At 37.9% G+C, this 23,003-nt stretch overlaps 1 protein-coding gene across 3 annotated transcripts in view; it reads left to right on the top strand.

Annotated features, from left to right (window-relative positions):
* The window catches only part of lpp (LIM domain containing preferred translocation partner in lipoma), a 260,901-nt gene that overhangs the window by 233,590 nt on the left and 4,308 nt on the right, over positions 1-23,003 (top strand). The window lies entirely within an intron of this gene.

Raw genomic sequence — 23,003 nt, 5'->3', positions numbered from 1 at the left:
TCATGGGCAAAGCACTTTGCCACATTTCTCACATTCTAGCGTTCTAATATGCTAATTTCATGCTCAACATGTCTTATTATCAATCTAAAAAACTGTGCAAACCCTGATGTTTTTTTTTCAGGGTCCTTTGATGCATAGAAAGTTCAAAAGAACAGCATTTATTTGAAACAGTGTTATTTTAGTATTATTGAGATACTATTTCATGTTTTTTATGAATATTTTAAGAGTAAGATTTCAGATTTTATTTTTATATTTTCACTTTAGTTAAAGGGGTCATATGACGTTACTAAAAAAAAACATTATTTGGTGTAATGTGTTTATGCGGTTTAAGGTAAAAAAAAAACAGTATTCTCCACATACTGTACATTATTGTTTCTCCTCTATGCCCCGCCTTTCTGAAACGCGAAAAAGCAAGGTGTACGCTGATTGGCCAGCTATACAGTGCATTGTGATTGGCTGAATACTTCAAGTGTGTGACGGAAATGTTACGCCCCTTACCATACTGCGATGCCGTGTCCCGGTACGATGAGACAAAACTAATCAAACTCATTACGAACGAGACATTTGTTGCATCCAGTGGGGACATATTTACTGATTATAATGACTTATACTGTATTTTTACGCGTTGTTGCATTACGCTGCGTAAACATAAAATCATGTCTGCATTTGTGATTGGAGAAACGACAAACAACAAGCGCTACTCTACACTGCTCAAAACTCGCGTTTGAATAATCAGTGGCAAATTCTTTAAATATGTAAACATACTTACAGGCTGTCAGTCAGAACAGCCGGCATTGAGGCTACTCTCCCAGGTTCAGGAAACAGTACTCCGTAAAATGCGTTGCACATACACGAATATTTGGTTTGAACTGTTCTGGAACAGTAACCACTGATTTCTAGTTGTGTCCTCTTTTGGAAGTCCAAACAAAATATTTTAGCTTTCGCATCTCCACGACATGGCGGCAACAATACTACAGCGAGAATCAAAGTTACGCCTTCTTTCTTTGCTTAAACATTTGGCCGGTGTTATGCAAATCTTCCCACACAGTGACGTAGATTTGTGTGGGCGTGTTTAAATGAGGTGTTTTAGGAGGGCGTGGATGAATCTTAACTTTTATAAAGAATATCTCTTTAGGTTTGAGACTTTAGTCTTTGCAACTTTAGGGATCTTATCTATTCACGAACAGCTTGTAACAATTCAAAGAGAAAGGAAAACTTGAAATCGCATCATATGCGATCTTTAAAGTATTAGTAATTTTGTTGTTTATTGTAATTTTTAAAGATATATGTCTGTATAGTTTTTATTAATTTTATTTAAGTTTTAGTTTATTTCAGTATATACAGGTTAAACTAAATAAAAATGACAACTGTTGCCCTAATTTTAGTTTCAGTTTTAGTTTTCGTCATGATAATAACCCTGATTTTAAATATATATTTTTTTTTTGTAAAATCCTGCATTGTCACTTTTGAATTGAAGTGTATATACAAACCCAGTTCCAAAAAAGTTGGGACACTGTACAAATTGTGAGTAAAAAAGGAATGGAATAATTTACAAATCTCATAAACTTATATTTTATTCACAATAGAATATAGATAACATATCAAATGTTGAAAGTGAGACATTTTGAAATGTCATGCCAAATATTGGCTCATTTTGGATTTCATGAGAGCTACACATTCCAAAAAAGTTGGGACAGGTAGCAATAAGAGGCCGGAAAAGTTAAATGTACATATAAGGAACAGCTGGAGGATCAATTTGCAACTTATTAGGTCAATTAGTGGCAGTGTCTCTCAGAAGTCAAGATGGGCAGAGGATCACCAATTCCCCCAATGCTGCGGTGAAAAATAGTGGAGCAATATCAGAAAGGAGTTTCTCAGAGAAAAATTGCAAAGAGTTTGAAGTTATCATCATCTACAGTGCATAATATCATCCAAAGATTCAGAGAATCTGGAACAATCTCTGTGCGTAAGGGTCAAGGCCTGAAAACCATACTGGATCTTCGGGCCCTTAGACGGCACTGCATCACATACAGGAATGCTACTGTAATGGAAATCACAACATGGGCTCAGGAATACTTCCAGAAAACATTGTCGGTGAACACAATCCACCGTGCCATTCGCCGTTGCTGGCTAAAACTTTATAGGTCAAAAAAGAAACCATACCTAAACATGATCCAGAAGCACAGGCGTTTTCTCTGGGCCAAGGCTCATTTAAAATGGACTGTGGCAAAGTGGAAAACTGTTCTGTGGTCAGACGAATCAAAATTTGAAGTTCTTTTTGGAAAATTGGGACGCCATGTCATCCGGACTAAAGAGGACAAGGACAACCCAAGTTGTTATCAGCGCTCAGTTCAGAAGCATGCATCTCTGATGGTATGGGGTTGCATGAGTGCGTGTGGCATGGGCAGCTTACACATCTGGAAAGGCACCATCAATGCTGAAAGGTATATCCAAGTTCTAGAACAACATATGCTCCCATCCAGATGTCGTCTCTTTCAGGGAAGACCTTGCATTTTCCAACATGACAATGCCAGACCACATACTGCATCAATTACAACATCATGGCTCCGTATAAGAAGGGTCCGGGTACTGAAATGGCCAGCCTGCAGTCCAGATCTTTCACCCATAGAAAACATTTGGCGCATCATAAAGAGGAAGATGCGACAAAGAAGACCTAAGACAGTTGAGCAACTAGAAGCCTGTATTAGACAAGAATGGGACAACATTCCTATTCCTAAACTTGAGCAACTTGTCTCCTCAGTCCCCAGACGTTTGCAGACTGTTATAAAAAGAAGAGGGGGTGCCACACAGTGGTAAACATTGCCTTGTCCCAACTTTTTTGAGATGTGTTGATGCCATGAAATTTAAAATCAACTTATTTTTCCCTTAAAATGATACATTTTCTCAGTTTTAACATTTGATATGTCATCTATGTTGTATTCTGAATAAAATATTGACATTTGAAACTTCCACATCATTGCATTCTGTTTTTATTCACAATTTATACAGTGTCCCAACCTTTTTGGAATCGGGTTTGTATAAACAAAAAATTATATTTAATAATTTTTCATATTATAAAAAACATTTTTTATCTATATGTATCTGTATGCATGTGGACAACAACAGATGAGATCACAATTTATTAGTACACATGTGTATATATAGATATGTATAGTGATACATTGTGACCTCATCTTTTGTTGTCTGCAAGCACACATTTACACTGTTAGTTTACTTGCCGCTCAGCACATTTCTACACATATCCAAGAGGAAATACTTCAGCGGCACTAGTTTGCATGCTCTTTGATGCTCTAGTTTCCTTGTCTTCATATGAAGCTAGCTTCAGCTCTCATTAGCGCCATATGTTCTGAGGACTTGTCTAAGATCTGCCAGAAGCATCTGGCTCTGTATAAAACCTGGATTTAGGTTCTTTCAGAAATGTTACCCAAACCATTGCTCTTTTCATAATCATTCACCTATTCCTGTCACACTCCTCATTCTTCCGTGATGAGCTGCTTCACAGTTGTTAGCTCAGTAGTCAAATCCATAAGAGGCATAAAGATTAGACAAACAGTGGCCTCGCATGCAAAGGAACAAGCATCACGTTCAACTCCATCCCATACATCTGATAAGCTTTCACACGGGCAAATCACACTTGAGATGTAACACGAGTATTAAAATCACATTAGACCGCCAGATAGGATTACTTTCCTTTGTAGATTGGAAACCAAATCAGGGCCTCCTTTTACTCCCTCCACCGTCCACCTTCCTTTTTTTGTTTCTGTAAATAATTTCTCATTTCTTCAGGCGAACGGTAAGAGAAAAGGAAACTAGTGACAGTTACCGTAAGAAATTAAAATTAACATTTCTCATCGAACTAGAGGTTAGGAGTTTCTTATAAAAAGCTAACAAACTTTCTGAGCATGTTTTCCCAACATTTGAGAGTTGTGCAACATCTGCATGTGCTGGTAGACATTTAAAAGTTTTGAGAACCATATTTTGTTTGTCATCATTACAAAACACTTTTTTAATTCCTGTTTTGAAATGCAGACTTTTCAGCTACTCTGTGTGGGAGACAAAAAGGGATTACATTAAGAGTATTAGAGTATTGCGTTCATTTAGTTAGCAGTTCTGCGTAGGGGTCTGTAATAGGGACATAGCTATTAATGTTCACACTCTAATTTTGTATGTAGCTAATTTTGTAATGGGTGTCAATAGAGAAAGATGCATTTTAGGACAGATGGTGTTGTTCTAGCCAGACGTTGACTCATTGGTTGGGTCCAGAAAAATCCACAAATGAGTTTAAATAAATACCAGCACAAAGTGCTAAAGGCTGTAATGTCACAAACTCTTTCACACCATTTCGACAACCACATTTTTTTGGAAGACCTGTCAATCAAATTAGTTCACACTTAGCCACCAGTAACCTGGTCTGATCTGTCTCAGCCATATGGCTCTTTATATGTAAGAGAGCAGGCTCTGTAGAAAGTGAAATATTGTTATAGAAGGATTCTTTATTTAATTGTGTTTATGTGGATCACATGCTGACCCATTTCCAAGCTGATAAGAGCAAAAGTGCAGAAAAGGCCTTTTCTGTTTGATCAGTCTTTACTGTAAGTATAAAATTTTGAAACCCAGAGTCGGTCAGCACCAAAAATAAGTATTAGCCCAACTCACAAAGAAACCAGGCCATTCCTCAAACTGCCTTTTATTTCATCATTGTTTCCCGTTTGTACTTGTGTTATTTCCATTTCCAATGGCATGTGTAGCCTACTTACGTTTCTGTTGTGGCCTCAGTGTTTCCCTATTTCCCTTTTAAGAAACCACTTTATTACTGAGCCAGCACTTTCTTTAGTGTTCTTCTCTTTTATACAGACAATGCAAATTTCAAAGAAGCCAGAATATTGTTAAAATTGGTCAGATTTGTTTAACAATTTAAATGGTCTAAACCAGAGTTGCCTAACGTTTCACTATGAAGGGCCATACTGTGAGCCAAAATTATATTTTGCATTATATCCAACTATATTTCAAGTCTATTTTTTTAATTCACTTATATTCACAAAATTTAAAAGCAAAAATAATAATTAATAAAAATGTTATTTTTATGCCCTCTTGTGCTATGGCATTTTGGGCCAAATCGAAGGTCATTATGTGGGCCCTGGTTTGGGCATCTCGGTCTAAACAGATGCCCTGTTGACCAGAGCAACACTGTATGACTGACTACACAATTTTTATTATCTCAATATTGCATATTCCATGTTCATGCATGTATTCAGTTGGAAGTAGCCATATAGCAGCTCTGACTGAGTGATCGGGATCCTGACTTACAAATATGCCAACCTGATTTTATGGGAAAATGTACAGTAACTATTTTACGAGGGTGCAATTTTGTAATAATTTGTATTATGTAGTTTGTAAGAAAACATACAGTATTTAGAAAAAAGCAAGCATGAATGTCCACCTCTAAGCATAACCATCACTGGGGCTTAAGCAGGTCATACAAAAGCATACAAATGTATGAATTTTTATTTGCCACCAATTCGACAAAATATAAAACAGTTATGAATTGCTCTGAGTTTGTGTTGAAAGTGCAGATCCATTTATCTAACCTGTAACTTTCTACCTCTCTGTGTTTTTGTGTTCTTGATTTATGTCAGCCCAAAGAAGAAGTTAAGAATTTTCATATTTGACAACATGACAGCCTCTGTTGCATCATAGGTAGCTGATACTGTAGGAAATGCCAAGTTCTCCAAATTATAACATATAGTCCTAGCAGTGAGGTTTCACTGCCTTTCTTTGTTGCCCACTGCTCAAAATGGCAAATCCAGAGTATTTCCAGCACTGTCACCAAAGCCAAAACCACCTTACCACTCCTCCAGCTTTTCAGTAAACCCTTACTAAATCATCTACACTTACCGCTGCGACTAGGGCACAGTGCACAGCATCATTACTGAATATTCAAGGGAGCATAGGCAAATTGGAAATAATAAATCTTTAATAATAAATTTTAACACCGTAGCAGTGCAGGTTTCCTGACTGCTACTGTTTTTTAGATATTACAGGGATAGTTCATCCAAAAATAGCATTTCTGTTATCACTTTCTCACCCTTATATAAACCTGTATGATTTGTTTCTTCTTCTGCAGAACACAAAAAAAGACTGTTGGGGGTCGAACAATACTTAACCCCACTAACTTTAATTGTATAGACAAAACACTTAAATGTTTTTTTATATATATTTCATTTTGGGGTGAACTGTCCCTTAATTTTTCCCTGTACTTCAAGCCAAAATACAATATACTGAGAGAGACACTGAGTTTGTATATTTCATTAATTTCGCTCCGTTTTGCAGAACTTCAAAATGATAGAAAATAGGCTATAAGTAACAAGACTGCAAAGCAATAGTTAACCTTTGTTCCTAAGAACAGCGTCAGACTATTATGTCTATCTGTGTACTACTTCAACAGATGAATCACTTGAACAGCTGAAGTATCGGTGACTCAGGCCATCTCTTGAATCACCCCCACTACACTGATCAGCTCTCAGAATGATTGTACTTGTCTTCCTCTGGAAGTTTTCCAACTTGGATCCATGCGCTAAAGAGGGCCGGGATAATTTAAGAACTTTATTTATGCATTTCATCAGCATAAATGTTCTTCTGGCACAAGATCAAAAGGATGGAAGAAATCTGAATTTCTTAATGAAAGTAATTTCTTCTTCTTTTCTCCTCATCCTCCGGGTCATACGCCTCTGTGCGATTAGAGAATGAGCATGAGACTTTGGTCTCTATAGAGACATGGCAGTCCCCCAGTGAGCTGGGGGAAAACTTCAAATGAGGCCAGCGAGTCAGTCTAGGAATCTTTTAAGATAGGAAGAATGCACATTGTACATTATTTATCAGTTTATTTACCTGCAGAGAAAGGATCATAGCATTCGTATTTTCATTGTTCCTATATAAACATCTCATTTACTGCTCTGTTTGCCACTAGGGAGACAGAATGGGGGAAAACACCTGTTATGTATCTAATGACATATGCTTTGTTCTAAAGAAAATAGAATAAATGTATTGAAATCTTCTTTTCGACTTCTTGGTAAACTGGTCACGTCTTACTAAATAACTGCATTTCCTTCTATAAATACCTTTGGTGTATGACAGTCATTGTGTTTTTGAAGTGTTTTCAAAACAATTTTCATGTCAACTTGTTGGGCCCTGAGTTAAAATGATAATTTATCATAATGATCGTAACTTCATTGCAGGATTGCAGCTCTTCATTGTGGCATTTCAATTTTTGATTCATCTTGACTTCAAAAGTCATCTTGTCATCAAAAGACATCTTGACAGCATTCTGTAACTAATGTCTCTCCTTACTTTAGAGGATCAAATTTCACCACTGATTTTGTACAAAAAAAGCATTTATTAAGTCAGGTTTCCCTTCTGGTATCCTTCTTTGGACATCTACAATTTGCACAGTTAATAATTAATCCTTAGAGTGTGAATGTGTATGTGTGTGAGAGAGTTTGGGGTGAGTAAGATTTTTTTTCAGTTAATACTTTAGCAAGGGTGCATTAAATTAATCATAAGTGACAGTAAAAACTACTACATCATTTGAACAAAACATTTACATATCAAATAAATGCTGTTCTTTTGAACTTTCTATTTATCAAAGAATTTTGAAAAATGTATCAGTTTCCTCAAAAATATTAGGCAGCACAACTGTGTTTAACTGATAATAATGGGAAATTATACTTTCATCATATCAGTGATTTATGGAGGGTAATTTAAAAATATACTAAAATAGAGAACATATATTTTAAAGTTCTTTAAAAAAGAACATACCCCAAATGTTTTTTAACAATAGTATATTATTATTATTATTTTACATATATTTTTGCATATATTTTTATTTCAAATGGAAACTTAGGTGCTGAGTGTGAATTAGTTTGGGAATAAAGACTATCACACGGTGACATCCAGTAATCTTTCTCTATAGCATCAAACAGGAAATAGTAGACCATTTGTTAAAATCTCTAGTTTTGCATATTCTTTGGAACAGCACTGATAGCTTTAGCATGGTTCCGCCTCTAGGCAATAGACAACACAGAACTTTTGAACAGTTCAACTAGATATCATTCATTCCTTTCAGTAATAGGCAGGAAGGCTGCCTGCTGGAGATTCTCTGTTATCTCTCATCTGCTTCCTGCTCTCCCATCTTCTTATTTCTGTGTGCTCCCAGCGTCGCAACTGACCCACAAAGCATAATGGTAATAATCAGCTTTAGTGCGTTGGTTTTCACTGGCTCCACCCATCAGCGACTTCTCATTGCTTGTTTGAATATGGCGCAATACAGATAAACTTTATTCACAGCTCAATTAATCCCCCTTTTTGCATGAAGTGGTCTCTAATCCTGTTAATGTGACATCAGTGGTTTGTCTGTTGTTTTCACTTATTAACTTGATGTGTTGTTAAAGCAGCAGCTGTGGTGTGCATCTGGTACCCGCTCTCTGACCTTTTTCGTTTTCAAATACCTAATGTAATCGAGGCTGCACATGTTCACCGAGCCTCTTACACATACTCAACTACTTCAATTTTATCTTGCACAGTGGGAACAGGTTTTATGCAAAGTCAACAGCACATTATTCACAGTTTACAGCACTGATGTTTGCCCAGGATTTACAGTATGTTCAGCCTGCTGGCAAATGTTTTAAGACAATTCATGCAAAAAATAAAAAACCTTCAGAGTTTACAAACACTTTCACAATTGTTCTGCAATGAAATGCAGAACCACCACATCATTTTCCTCCTCCTTTAATCCTTTCGGTCTGTAGAGTTTTGACAGGAATTTGAGGGGAAACTTCAGCGCTTGAGGCTTCTCTGTGGAGCTGTGTAATTAGTAGGGTTACTTAGAGACAAATGTTCCTGAAAACTGCTATGACCTAAAACACTGGAAGGAAAAAGACACTACTTTGGGGTGAACAGAAGTGTTACTTTGGCAATAAGAGAGTTGGTTCCTTGGTGTGGGATAAGTGCTGTATTTGTATGCAAATATACAAATAGACCTCTCTCAGTGTAAAGCTAGTTAGCTTGTACAGCACCAGCAGAATGTAGGCGGTAAATACAGTTTAATTCAAAAGAGATGTTTATGTACAGTACATGAGTTAATGGCATATGAGAAGATATAGAGGAAAAGAAAATTATTTTCAAATTTAGTTTTAAACACATAGTCCAAGTTCTTAGGAATGTAAACTTTGTATTTGTTAGTTTTGCAAATGATTTTGAAAACTTTTTAAACCATTTTTCAAGAGAAGTTTCAGTGTAATGACTCTAAAAGTGTTTTGTGCTGTAACTTTGAAGGAAAAACATTTTCCTTACGCACTTAATACATATAAACGTACACATCTTCATTTCAATCATTAATTTCAAAATTTAATTTTTTTTTCAAGTTTAAGTGCCATACTGTTTGAAAATTTGGGTTCTGTAAGATTTATTAATGTTTTTGAAAGAAGTCTCTTATGTTCACCAGGGCTGCATTTATTTGTTTAAAAATACAGTCAAAAGAGTAATATTGTGAAATACTGTTACAATTTTAAATATCCATTTTCAATTTTAATGTAGAAAGTTGCACCACATTACAGACTGCACTAAAAAGCATTACGTCATTAACCCACATTTTCTGTTTATCATGGCAACAATTATTCATCATTTGATGCGGTTGAGCGTATATATATGATTGTAACAACGTTCGTAGGTCGGGAAGAAGCAGGCGGGAACCGGCGAACGTTCAAACAAAACTTTAATAACAAAATAAACAAAATAGCGAGACAGCCCCTCGCGGACGCCTGTCGTGCACAAACAGAACCAAAACACAAAATAAAGTCCAGGCCTGGTCCTCTCTCGTCTTTCACTGTCGTCACTCCTCCTTTTATCCTTCCGGAGCTCCTCCGTGGGACTCGAGACCGGTGAGTGGTGCAGGTGTCGCTCATTATCAATTACTCAACCGGCCTCCACTCGTCACATACCCCCATCGCCCCTCCGGGGGAGCCGATCACGGCGGCCGCGGCGTACCTGGGGGTAAGGACAGACAGACGAGGCAAGAGAAAAGGAGACGGAAGGATGAGGAGAGACAGATACGAGAGAGGGGAGAGAGAAAAAAAAAAAAAAGATCGGTCCGGTTCCCGGACACACTGCCGCTTGGTCCTCAACCGGCTGAGAGGCTCTCACACGCAATGCCATGCAATGATACTGGACATCGTTGGTGGATGGCCCACAGCTCCTCTGCCTCCTGGCAGCCACAGCGAGTCTCCCGTTCCCTGCTCCTCCCCAATCATGGCGGATGGCAGCAGGCTCCGGCCTCCTGGCGAACGGGGCCGACTCCTCCGCTCCCTCTCGGACGGCAGCCACCCCTCCTCGACCAAGGAGCGCGGCAGCGATCTCTCCGTCCCACCTCGTCTTCCATAGTTCCAGCACCACCGCCTCGGGCAGCCACCGGCGGTCTCTCCGCTTGTTCCTGCTGCCCGATCTCCTCACCACTGCGATCCCCCTCAGCAGCGAGGGCTCTCTGACAGCGTGTCCCTCCTTCCTCCCGGGTTTCGGCACCGATGTAACAACGTTCGTAGGTCGGGAAGAAGGAGCGGGAACCGGCAAACCTTCAGACAAAACTTTAATAACAAAATAAACAAAATAGCGCGACAGCCCCTCGCGGACGCCTGTCTCGCACAAACAGAACCAAAACACAAAATAAAGTCCAGGCCTGGTCCTCTCTCGTCTTTCACTGTCGTCACTCCTCCTTTTATCCTTCCGGAGCTCCTCCGTGGGACTCGAGACCGGTGAGTGGTGCAGGTGTCGCTCATTATCAGTTACTCCACCGGCCTCGCTCCGTTCCCACGGCTCTCGGCCCCGCTCACACTCGTCACAATGATATATTCTGTGAGTCCGGGAATGCAGTGGTAGAGCCATGATTTAAAACATGCAACATTGCGATAGTCTGCTGCATCCTCCACAACCTAGCACTCAGAACAGGCTCACAGATACCCAATTTGCATAATTATTTTAATGAATCAGGTGCTAAAGCAACACCTAGTGTGAAAATATATACGCCACTATCAGCGGGCAGAATGCATTCTCTGAATTCCCCTTTAAAAAGTTTTGTAATGGTCACACAGGTCATGCTTTCCCAGGGTTTATGAAAACAAAGTACAGAAGACTGCACAGCTGAGGCTAAATTTATGTGTCCCTCTCTGAGTGAGTTTGTAGGATGATGCACATTAACATAAATTAAGAACTTTGTACAGAGAGTGCTAGTGGGGGAAGTGCAGCTTGTGGCTCTTTCCCCTAGTGCAAGATCAGCTTTGACATGTGTTTACTCCTCTACATAAATATTTAGGAACACAAAAATTATCTCTGGTTCAAATCTTTTGCTCAACTCTTTGGTCAAGTCCCCCATGGGCCAGTGTCTATGTCACAAACTGTTATCCATATTCATCAGCTCTGCCTGATTGCTTTTTTGGCCTTCCAGCTTCTGTTTTGGACTGATCCACTGTTTCATAAAGAAGCTTATTTTCACCAAGAAATAAAAATATAAAAAGGCAATAGGTACATCCTACATTTTGCAATTCAGTTTGTGTGTGTGTGTGTGTGTGTGTGTGTGTGTGTGTGTGTGTGTGTGTGTGTGTGTGTGTTGTGTGTCCCCGTCAAGGAATAAAAACAAAAATATTTGTTTATTTTATCTTACAATTCAGATTTTTTTCCTCAAAATTGTAAGTTTATATCTTAATAAATAAATAATAAATAAATAAAGGTAATTGTGACTTTTTTACAATTACGACCTTTCTCGCAATTGCGAGTTTGTTTGCTTATTTATATTTTTTTCAGAATTCCTAGTCTTGCTATTGTGAGTCAACATGTCGCAATTCTGACTTTTTTCCTCATAATTCTGAGTGTACATTTTGCAATTTTTTTTCTGCCACAAAAAATATATATATAAAAATATTATATATTTATATGTATGTATATATATATATATATATAAGTTAATTGCAACTTTTTCTCACAATTCTGATTTTTTTTTTTTTTTTTGCAGTTGCATGTTTCTCTCACAAAAACATTCCAGGTCGGAAAAAAAGGCGGTCAGAATTGCGAGATTTTAATTCGCAATTGCGAATTTATAGCTCTGTTTATACTATACCTTGCAATTCTGAGTTTATCTTGCAATTGACCTTTCGCAGGGAGTTTGATTGACAGGCAATCTGATCAATCATAATGCCGAATCTGGCATTTTGTCCGACAAACAATCCGGATAGGAGAGTAGATTAACGTAGGTGGACTTAAACTTGAAAAATGGTGTGTACTGACGGCTTTTCGCAGTTGAAATAAAATATGTTCTGATGTTCATTCATGTTTGTTTCATGCTTTAAGTGAATATGAAAAGATGATCGGTTCACATGCCGCTTGAACTGACGCAGTACAGCAATCTGTCATGACACATTACAGAGCCACAAAACAGTATTTATTGTTTGAATTTCTTTAAAAAATGACAATTTGAAAGCTAAGACTTTGTTTCATACCAGAAGTAACCTGTTCTCTCTTGTCTGTTGGCACGTTGTCCGTGTCCTCTTTGCTTCGCAATATATTTTTTTCACTGCGTGGGAACATGTTGTGTGGTGTGAGAGCGACATGGTTTATCGGACATAGCATTAACAGTAACTAGGGGGGGGGTATTTGTGAAGGGTCAATTGATGACAACAGCAAATTGTGAAAAAAGTCAGAATTGTTAGAGAAAATTATGCAGTTACCCTTTTTATTTTTATTTTTTTATTATTCCGTGGCAGAAACAAGCTTCCGTAGTTTCATGAACCAATGGGGTGTTAAAAATTCGACTAAAGCTGAACTTTTGTAACTGTGACTACCTAAAATTAAGAGTGAACTCCCGCCAGAAGTCAAAGTACAAAGTCTTTTAATATGAGTTTTGATCAGATTAACCAAATTAGGGGGTTAAGCAGATCACTATTGACCTTATTCACTAAGCTTATCCTTAACCATGATGTTAAATACACAAAAAACATTTTCACAGCCAATAAATTACTTCTTAATCCAGGATCTGCGGAGGAAATGGCCGCCCTGCTGTTGAGCAACAAGAGGTAAATGCCGTTTTGGTCTATGTAAATTGCCCACTGCTGATCATCTCAACAAGACTAATGGCTGAGACTGCTTTCATTTGCGAGACAGCCCTGTTTTTTGAAGCAGGCGGACTGCAGGGCTGAATGGCATTGAGGTTAATTATGTTAGTAAGGTGCTATGTTTGTGGCACCCTGCAGATCTCTTCCCTGTCGAAACTGCTCTCTTCCTGCCAGGCGGCTCGCGTTACTACTTTCAGAACACTTAATTGCCTGGAGCACTTAATTAATTGGAGATCATAATTTCTGGTAATCGGGCGTGTTTAACGTGGTCCCCCTTCCCCATCTTTCCTCCTGGACTTTTACTGCATGATTATTCAGATACAGACAACTTGTTGGATGGAGGCTGGTTTAGATAAATGGCCAGGTCCCTATGGCCTGCTTCATTACTGCCTGATTTACTGCATACTCTCTCATGGAAAATATGGGGAGAAATGCAATCACCATTATGAGATTGCGCATTCCAGAGAATTTGATTTTACTATTTGGGTCAGTGACAAATATGAGTGCCCACAAGACAGGAAAATCTTTTAAAAAGTGTAAAACTGGTTTTCTTAGACATGTACTCTTTACATTCATGTTAGTTTCACATGGTTTTGAAAACTATTTTGCAAGGAAAATCTATTTTCATGTTTCATGTTAATTAATTAATCACACTACATGACATTTATATATATATAAAAAAAATAACTAATTGATCACACATTTTTTCTGAAATTAATCGGGATTAATCTTGCCTAACATTTAAGTATTTAAATATACTTTTATATTGTAATAATTTCACATGCAATCTTTAAATTAATGTAGAAACAACATAAAGACAGTATTTTTTTTATATATTTGTTTAGTGGCATCTTTTTTATCACTGAAGACAAGTATAACTGATACCAATACTGATGTCTCTATGAAATAAAGTTTTTTTTCAATCAATATTTAACCATTGATTATAGCCATTCAGCATTACAGTATAAATGGGAGCTTTCAATTTTAATATTTATTAGACTTCAAAAAATAACATCTTTTAATTTAACTTAAAAACAATCTTCACATAGACCCATTATAATAAATGTAATATTTACCTGTGCTCTTCAGCAAGTAGTAAATATACAGAAATTTAATAAAGTTATCAAACACTATTCTAAATTAAACAGATGAATCCTTAAAGCTAAAAAAGTTGATTTCCTATTTTTTGTTTTGTTTTTGATGAATAGACATCACAGCAGCTGGTTATTGGGTTATTTGGCTGCTATTACTTTAAGAGCTGCCACTGCTGAACATGACGCGAATCTAACATCGTATTTTCTCACAACCTTTTATATATAATTGTGCTTTAATATTAAGAGCATGTGTTATAAGCCCTGTATAACGCTGACAGGATAGGGAGATTCGTTTTTACTGACATATGGCCTGACAGCATCTCATCTGACCGCAGTTCACTGATGTTCTACAGGAGCTCCTCAACACCTGTACCGTTTCCGCGCTCGTTTGACTAGTGCCTGGCGCTGAAGTGGAGTGCTTGTCTGAAAAGTCTCCCGTTTGATGTGGTCGTAAAGACGTTCTGCATCTAAATAAACCCAATTCTTGTCAAGAAAAAAACAGACAGAAGCAGCTTGTGAGTAGGGTAACCAACCCTAGCTCCGCCCCGGCATTAAATATTGTTAACGCCGTAAAAGTGAAAAGATAAATCGCCGCTAATTTTGACTGCACTAATATATATATATATATATATATATATGACCCTGGAGCACAAAAGCAGTCATATGTAGCACAGGTATATCTGTAGCAATAGCTACAAATTTTACCCATTGTATGGGTCAAAATTATCCATTTTTCTTTTATGCCAAAAATCATTAGCATTTTAAGTAAAGATCATGTTCTATGAAGATGTTTTGTAAATTTCCTACCGTAAATATATCAAAACTTAATTTTTGATTAGTAATATGCATTGCTAAGGACTTTATTTGGACAACTTAAAAGGCGATTTTTTTTAACCCTCAGATTCCAGATTTTCATAATAGTTTTATCTCGGCCAAATATTGTCCTATCCTAACAAACCATACATACATCAATGGAAAGCTTATTTATTCAGCTTTCAGATTATGTATAAATCTCCGTTTCAAAAAATTGACCCTTTTAACTGGTTTTTTGGTCCATGGTCACACACACACACACACATCATTTATTTTTTATTTTTTTATAGATATCCCTGATATAGGTTCAAATATATTCAATATTTCTAAAATTCTTGCTGTAATTATGATAAAACTACTTCTATTAACACAAACTAGGAGTATTTATATAATACATTTAATTAAACACGATATTTTGAATCCGTATTTTTCAAAAACTGTATGTCCTTTAATTAAAACAATAGTTATTGTTTTACCATGTCAATTTAGATTATAGTTTGATTATTTTATTACATCAATAATCAATCATTTTTAATTTAAATAATTTTACAGCCTGCAGACCACTGGTTGAGGGCCACTGATATTTTCCATAATAACTCAGTTTTAGTGTTTCTATGTAAAAAAAACTGCAGTTTTTCAACAAAGAGACCTGTGTGCTAATTTAAAGAAGCCTATATTGTATAATGGAACCACAGATTTTTCCACAACCATTTTTCAGGCTATGTGGAGACATTTTCCCAGGGTGGCTCAATGAGGTTATATTTTGCCACGTTCAGCGGAGGCTTCTGGTAACAGATGTCCTCTGTTGCATGATACTAGCATCCCGTCGGCCAGACTGTGCCACAGTGTACGTTTTCACCCACTTGGCTGGGCCAACAGTCATGTCTGTCATTGTTCTGGAGGAAGGTGATGACACACTAGAGTTTGAAAACAAAGCTCCTCAGCAACAATTACACATGCTCACAATAAAGTTCAAGTGGATGCCATAAGTAAAATTTGATCAGAATTACAAGACCACTAAAGATCACGAAAGGAATGAATGTCTTTGCGCTTTCTTTTATATCCTGTCTGCCCCATTTAATTGCGAGTGACGTTGCTTCCCACCTTGCCTTCAGCCTGATCCGATAGATGTAAAGGGTAGGGAACAGGCAGAAACTCACACCAACACCTTTCTGGAGCTGCCCTCACACTGGCACTGCTGGCACACGTCTTGAAAGAGTTAGTGCTGCCCACGCTCGCCTATCACGCTAAAGTACAGAGGGTGATGAAGACAGGTGAATCCACCCTGCTTGTTTTGCTTGATGTTAGAAGTACAGCAGCAAAGCATACATTCAAAGCTCTCTGCCTTCGTTTGCTATGAAATATTCATATCTGTCTGCATTAGCATTAGCAAGCTACTAATTGAGTTCTGTGTATTCAGACATGATTAACTGGCTGGCATTCCTCAAAGGAGAGACCCAATTAGATAGCACTTGCATGAATTGCCTTGCAACTTCGCTCCTTGCGCTGTTGTTCCTGTTTGTGTGTGTGGTTGCACTGTGTGTATCTATGGAGCAGATTACAGCACTTTCATTACTTGCATGTCTCTCCTGTAAAGTAGATGTAACCAGGCAGAACATGTGACAATTTGAAGCCTATTTTGTAGCTTCTTTCTTTGAATCAAACTTGCATCACTTCCTTCAAGGGAGGAAAATATGTGACCACAAGCTGACCTGATGGAGTGTCACTTCAAGTGCTGCCTGCTGTATTTTGGCTCCATTATAAGATGGATCTGGAGCCATGTGTCAACAGCAGTCAAATTCTGCTTTCAAGCTGATGTTAAGATGGGCAGACAGCATGAATAAAGTTTAGGAGAGGAAATGAAGACAAAGCAGGGGACCAGGCAAGGATTAGGATCAATGACATGTTGCTCATTTCTTTGTCCAGATCTATCGATCTCAAATTAAATTATTAATTGTTAAATTGTTATCATGGATTTATAATTCAGTGTGTGTGTGTGTGTGTGTGTGTGTGGTAAAAAAAGAAAAGAAAAATATCACCACTTTTACTTGATGGTTAGTTACACAGCATGTCATTTTTACAGTTATTAATTGTGAGCTTTTTTCTCTTTTTTTTGATAATGTAAAAAAAAATGTTCAAAGGCATAAGAAACCAACATGAATACAAGTATATTTCAAAGAACTTGCCCCATGTATTTCATACTAAACTTTTCTTTATCAAGGACATTTGTCATTTTTGTGTTTGATTGCCCTGCATCAGAATATTTTACTTATATTTCCTTTGATAAATGGATGAATAGAAGTGTTGTATGGTATGTATGGTTTTTGAATGAGATTGATATTCCACACCGAAAGATCTTTAAGAAATACTGGGAATTTTTACAGTAATTGTGAAACCTTCTGAGGTAACTGCCATAGTGAAGTAAGCAGAGGAATGTCTCTGAAATGTAATGGTGGGGTGATGTCTTGGGAAAAGACATCGAGAGTTCTTGGCTCAGTGCCTTTGCATTCACATCCAATCCCCTGTAGCTCTCTTTCCTTTAACTCTCTTTATTTAAGTAGCTCAAAAGATAGTTTCCCTGAGCACCTCACAGTCCCAGGGATCCAAAGCGGCAGTTTGGTTCTAGTCTGGTTTTCAGTCCGCTCAATGCTAAGGACCTTCTGTCCACCTGTCACCCATTACCTTGTGTCAAGACTAGTTAAAGCTGACATCCTCATTCTCAAGACCTGTGTATACAGTATGTCTGGCTGATAATTTAATGCATTGTCTTAATTTAAAAACTATATACAGTATGATAAAAAACGTGCAATTATTCATGTCTTCTGACCCATATATATAAAGGCCAAACCACACTTACCAAGATGCCTATGTGTTATGTATATTAATTATGCAGTTAATTAAATTTAGATGTTTAATAAAATGACAGCCCTGGTAATTTTACATACACACACAGGCTGTTCAGCTGAAACGAATGTGAGATCTTTAGTCAATGATTCATCTATTCAGAGCAGCCCACTGACCTTTGACCTCTCAGCTACAGTCAGTGAGTTCATAGTTTTGTTTGCTTTTTAAAATAAAAATTCACCTCATGATCTGATGATCTTGATCCTCACAAGTTGTTTTTATTTATTTTTTCTGGGGGGCGTCTGTATATTATCATATCGCAGACAGGTGCCCTAATGTGAAGTTGTCATCTGTACATAAATGAATATGGAAATTTGGTGCTGACAGACAATCAAAAAGTTTTATGTGAAATCCTGCATGATATATTTATAACGACTCAGGGCATTGCTCGAGAATTAAGTATTAAAGCCCATTTTGGTTTTAAAACTATTTCGATTTGAGAAGATATTTGGATACGGTTTCTAAGGTGAATCCAGTTGGCAGAGTGACATTGAATGGTACTGGCGTTTTAATATTCTGTGCAAAACAAATCATGTAAAATTGATAAAGCCTCCTATCAAAAAAGACATCCAGTAACTTCAGAGTATTTTGCTTAAATACACAGAGCGCCGTGAATTGGCAGTTGATGCTTACAGTATATACAGAGCACATGTGATTTTCCTTCATGAGTATCGGTTTGTTCCTCACATTTTTTCTTCACATTTCACCTTCTTTTATTCCATCCTATCCAGACAGTCTGCTTTCTGTTTTATTTAGACCAGTCTTCAAATAAGTTTCATCATTTGTGAACTGCAAAGCTTTTTAGTCATTCTTATGTCCAGCACTATGCAAAGTTGTCCTGTTAGGGCATTCTTCGTTGTATTTGGAGATTAGCTGTGCTGCACCCACAAAAAGAATAGTGGCTGGAAGAAAGAGAGAGTGTTGGAGCATTTTGTCAGGAAATTGATAAAGCAACAAGGGAAAGAAGAGGATACAATTGACTTCAGTGCTCTCCACTCACCCTTTCGTTCAGAAAGAGGCTGTCTGACCTAAATTCATTCTACCTCATCTGCCTAGACGTTTGTTTAGCCTTCTGGGCAAACACTTAGAGAAATGTATGAAGCTGAAAAAGGAGGAATATATGTGAATATATTACACTCCGGCAGCGGAGAAAAGTAGCATGAGTAGACATTTAGTGCCCTCTAGTGGCTCTCCAAGCTGTTATTCTACCACCAGAGAGGCCATTAGCGGTGCTCTGTCTAGATTTTCTTAAACCATCTTTGAAAGTTATTACCGGACAGTAAATCCACAGCATGTAAATCAAAACTGCTTTGACGTCAACATAAAAGCTGCAGCAAACTGAAAAGCTGTGCTGGGGAAGAGATGTTTGACTGACCCAGACTTCACTGTCACGCTGTTCGTACGATGACTCTGGCACGATGTATTGTGTGAAATCTGCTCTGAAGTGTGAAAGCGGACTGTTTTTGAATGTTTCTTCAGAAAACTGTAAGTAGCAGGGATCCAGACTCTGCTTCAAGTCCTTTAGAAAAGCGCAAAGACTCAGGTTAAACATTAGACTGTGTTCCTGAAGGCTATATACAGGCTGTAGGTCTTTCTATATTTTCCCCTCCCCCTCTTCCTCGCCTCAGAGTTATGAGACGAGCCTCAAGGGTTCTCAGCGGCAAGCTTATTAAAGGCTTTATCCGTTTCCAGGATTTGCAGAGGATTGTGGAACGGACATTGTTTGTACTGGGAAATAATGTTAATTTCTGTTATACTCATGAAAGTAATGACACAAATTAGAAACTTGTGTACCTACGGCCTTCTTGAGCCTTGGCGATCCCTTAGAAGTCAGTCTTCCCAGACACGCCGTTCTAAAGCTGACTCGATCTAAGAATGATGAGCGGATCGTAGGAACTCAGGGCCAAGTACTTTGACCCCCGACTCAGCTTGCCGGTGAACTGAGAGCATGGGAAATGATCCCAGAGCACAGGCAGTGCAAACAGGATTTGGCTGTGTTGATACATGGGACTCTGTCCATGCAGCTGAAAACTCCACTACAGATCTGTTCCAAGTGACGGATATATTCATAAGTGACAGATTTGTAACACTGTACAGTACATTGGCAGGAACACTATGTGTCATGTAACAGCCGTCCTCACACAAAGCACACGGGAGACTTAGTTGATTTCAGTAGTTTGACTGTTAGCTTAGTAGGATGCTCAAACGACCACAAAAAAAGCCTAGCCTACACAAATATCACTAATGTTTTTTTATCAATACTTTTTAGTATTAAACTAAATATTTAAAACATTTAGCTTATAATTTGGCTAAAAGTAGCATAAGAAAGGTACCTAACTTTGGGAACACCCTTCATTTCATAAAATGTTGCCTCTCTAGGCAAGTTTGTGTAACAGTGCACATGTAAAAGCTGACATTGTCACGAAAAAGCCTTGAGAGAGTTTGACATAAAAGATGACGCATACAATTAATTTAAAAAACAAATGTCTTATAAAGATAAAAATGCGCATGGAAATCAATTTAAGGGGCCCCTTAATGGTCAAGATTTCTGTCAAGAATATGGAAGATTTAATCAGTTGTCCACAATAGGCCTAAACCAGCCAAGGTACTGTATCAAACACCGAATTATCATAAAAAAATTATTATCGACCAAAATCCCTGAAAATAGGGATGAATATCCTTTTTATCAATATCGCACAGCCCTAGTGTGAGTGAAAACCCACAGGACTGTCAGCCCTAATCATCAGGGCTCGTTGGCGCGGCAAACGTGATGGCTTACAGTGTTGCCACACATGCACATAGGCATGGAAGTCTGTGTTTGAAAACAGTGCTGAGTGGCTGTGCCAAAGAGACAGACAGCCAAAAAGGACAGCTGTAGCCTGGAGTACTTACACATACTGAGATGTGTCTGGGCGACCGAATCCCGAATGGAGAAATCCAGGAAATATTTGTGCATCATAGCCTCTCATGCGAAAACAGTCTCACACACATGCTTTCAAAGAGAAACTCATCCTATAATTGATCACACACAGATGATTTCACCATCCTTTGCTGTAATTGCTTAGCTGGAGGGGAGGGAGGGGGATAGAAGATTCTTTTATATGAAATATCGAAATAACAAATCCAGGGCTCGGGGTGGACATTAAGAAGAGGAATGTGAGTGAAAAGTCATCAGCTGGCCCACGGCCCGGTATCCGTGGCTGAGGAAAAGCCTGCAGTCATCAGAAAGTGGACGTATTTACTGCTGCGCCTCTCGCAGAATGAAAGCGAGAGTGAAAAATTACTTTGTTTGTGAATCAGAGTAGCTAATCAGATCTCACTCTCATTCCATTGCTCACTATATATATTTTATATCAGAATCTCCCCTCTTTTCCCTCAGGCATTTGAGGACAGAGATACACTTGTGACAGTCATTTGGATGCACACATTATTCTACGGAAATCCATTAAATGTTGATAGATAATGGATTTAAAGGGTCTGTTTGGCCAAAATGTAAATTCTGTCATCAGTTACTCGCCCTCGTTCTAAAACTGTTTGACTTTGTTTCTTGCGAGGAACATTAAAGTAGTTATCTATCAGAATGTCTAAGCAGCTGTTTTCCATGCAATGAAAGTTAAACACTTGGTTCAGGCGAACATTTAAATTCTGTCATCATTTACTCACCCTCATATCATTCCAACCCCATAAGACTTTTATCTTCCAAACACAAATAATATTTTTAATGAAACCTGACAGATGTCTGTCCATCCATTACACCAATGCTTCAAACAGTGGAAAAGCCTGCAGTCATCAGAAAGTGGACGTATTTACTGCTGCGCCTCTCGCAGAATGAAAGCGAGAGTGAAAAATTACTTTGTTTGTGAATCAGAGTAGCTAATCAGATCTCACTCTCATTCCATTGCTCACTATATATATTTTATATCAGAATCTCCCCTCTTTTCCCTCAGGCATTTGAGGACAGAGATACACTTGTGACAGTCATTTGGATGCACACATTATTCTACGGAAATCCATTAAATGTTGATAGATAATGGATTTAAAGGGTCTGTTTGGCCAAAATGTAAATTCTGTCATCAGTTACTCGCCCTCGTTCTAAAACTGTTTGACTTTGTTTCTTGCGAGGAACATTAAAGTAGTTATCTATCAGAATGTCTAAGCAGCTGTTTAGGATTTAAATTCTGTCATCATTTACTCACCCTCATATCATTCCAACCCCATAAGACTTTTATCTTCCAAACACAAATAATATTTTTAATGAAACCTGACAGATGTCTGTCCATCCATTACACCAATGCTTCAAACAGTTAATGAAAACATTGTAAAAGTAATCGTATTGTAAAATTTTAGCTATCGCTTTGTGATGAACAGATGTTTTTTTAAAGACTTGTTTTTAGCGATTTTGCCTTTATTTTAGATAGGACACTGTGACGACAAGAAGAGAAGAGAGAGAGAGAGGAGGGTAAAATCGGGAAAGGTCCACAAGGCGGGATTCGAACTCGGGACACCTGCAGCGCAATTATATGTTGGCACGCTGCCCACAAGGCTATGGGCGCCGACATGTAATAAACAGATTTAACTTTCCTTCTTTATTCACATATAAACATTGATTAACGTACATACAGTACATATGACAGAACATACAACATATGACAGAAATATCTCAGGTTTCATTAAAAATATCTTTATTTGTGCTTCAAAGATTAATTGAAGTCTTATGGGTTTGGAATGACATAGGGGTGAGTAATTGATGACAGTTAAATGTTTTGGGTGAACTAACCCTTTAATGGCCATTAAAGGGTTTGGAAATGCTAAATATGTCCTTTGGAATAAAGTAAGTAAAATGGGTTTGAAATGGCATGCGAGTGAGTAAATTATGACAGAACTTACATTTTTTGGGTGAGCTATGCCTTGAAGGTGTGTGTGTGTGTGTGTGTGTGTGTGTGTGTGTGTGTGTGTGTGTGTGTGTGTGTGTGTGTGTGTGTGTGTGTGTGTGTGTGTGTGTGTGTGTGTGTGTCAGTGT

Source organism: Sinocyclocheilus grahami, unplaced genomic scaffold (assembly GCF_001515645.1).
Source record: "Sinocyclocheilus grahami isolate Dianchi unplaced genomic scaffold, SAMN03320097.WGS_v1.1 scaffold131.1, whole genome shotgun sequence".
Taxonomy (NCBI): domain Eukaryota; kingdom Metazoa; phylum Chordata; class Actinopteri; order Cypriniformes; family Cyprinidae; genus Sinocyclocheilus; species Sinocyclocheilus grahami.
This window is presented reverse-complemented; position numbering and strand designations above follow the sequence as displayed.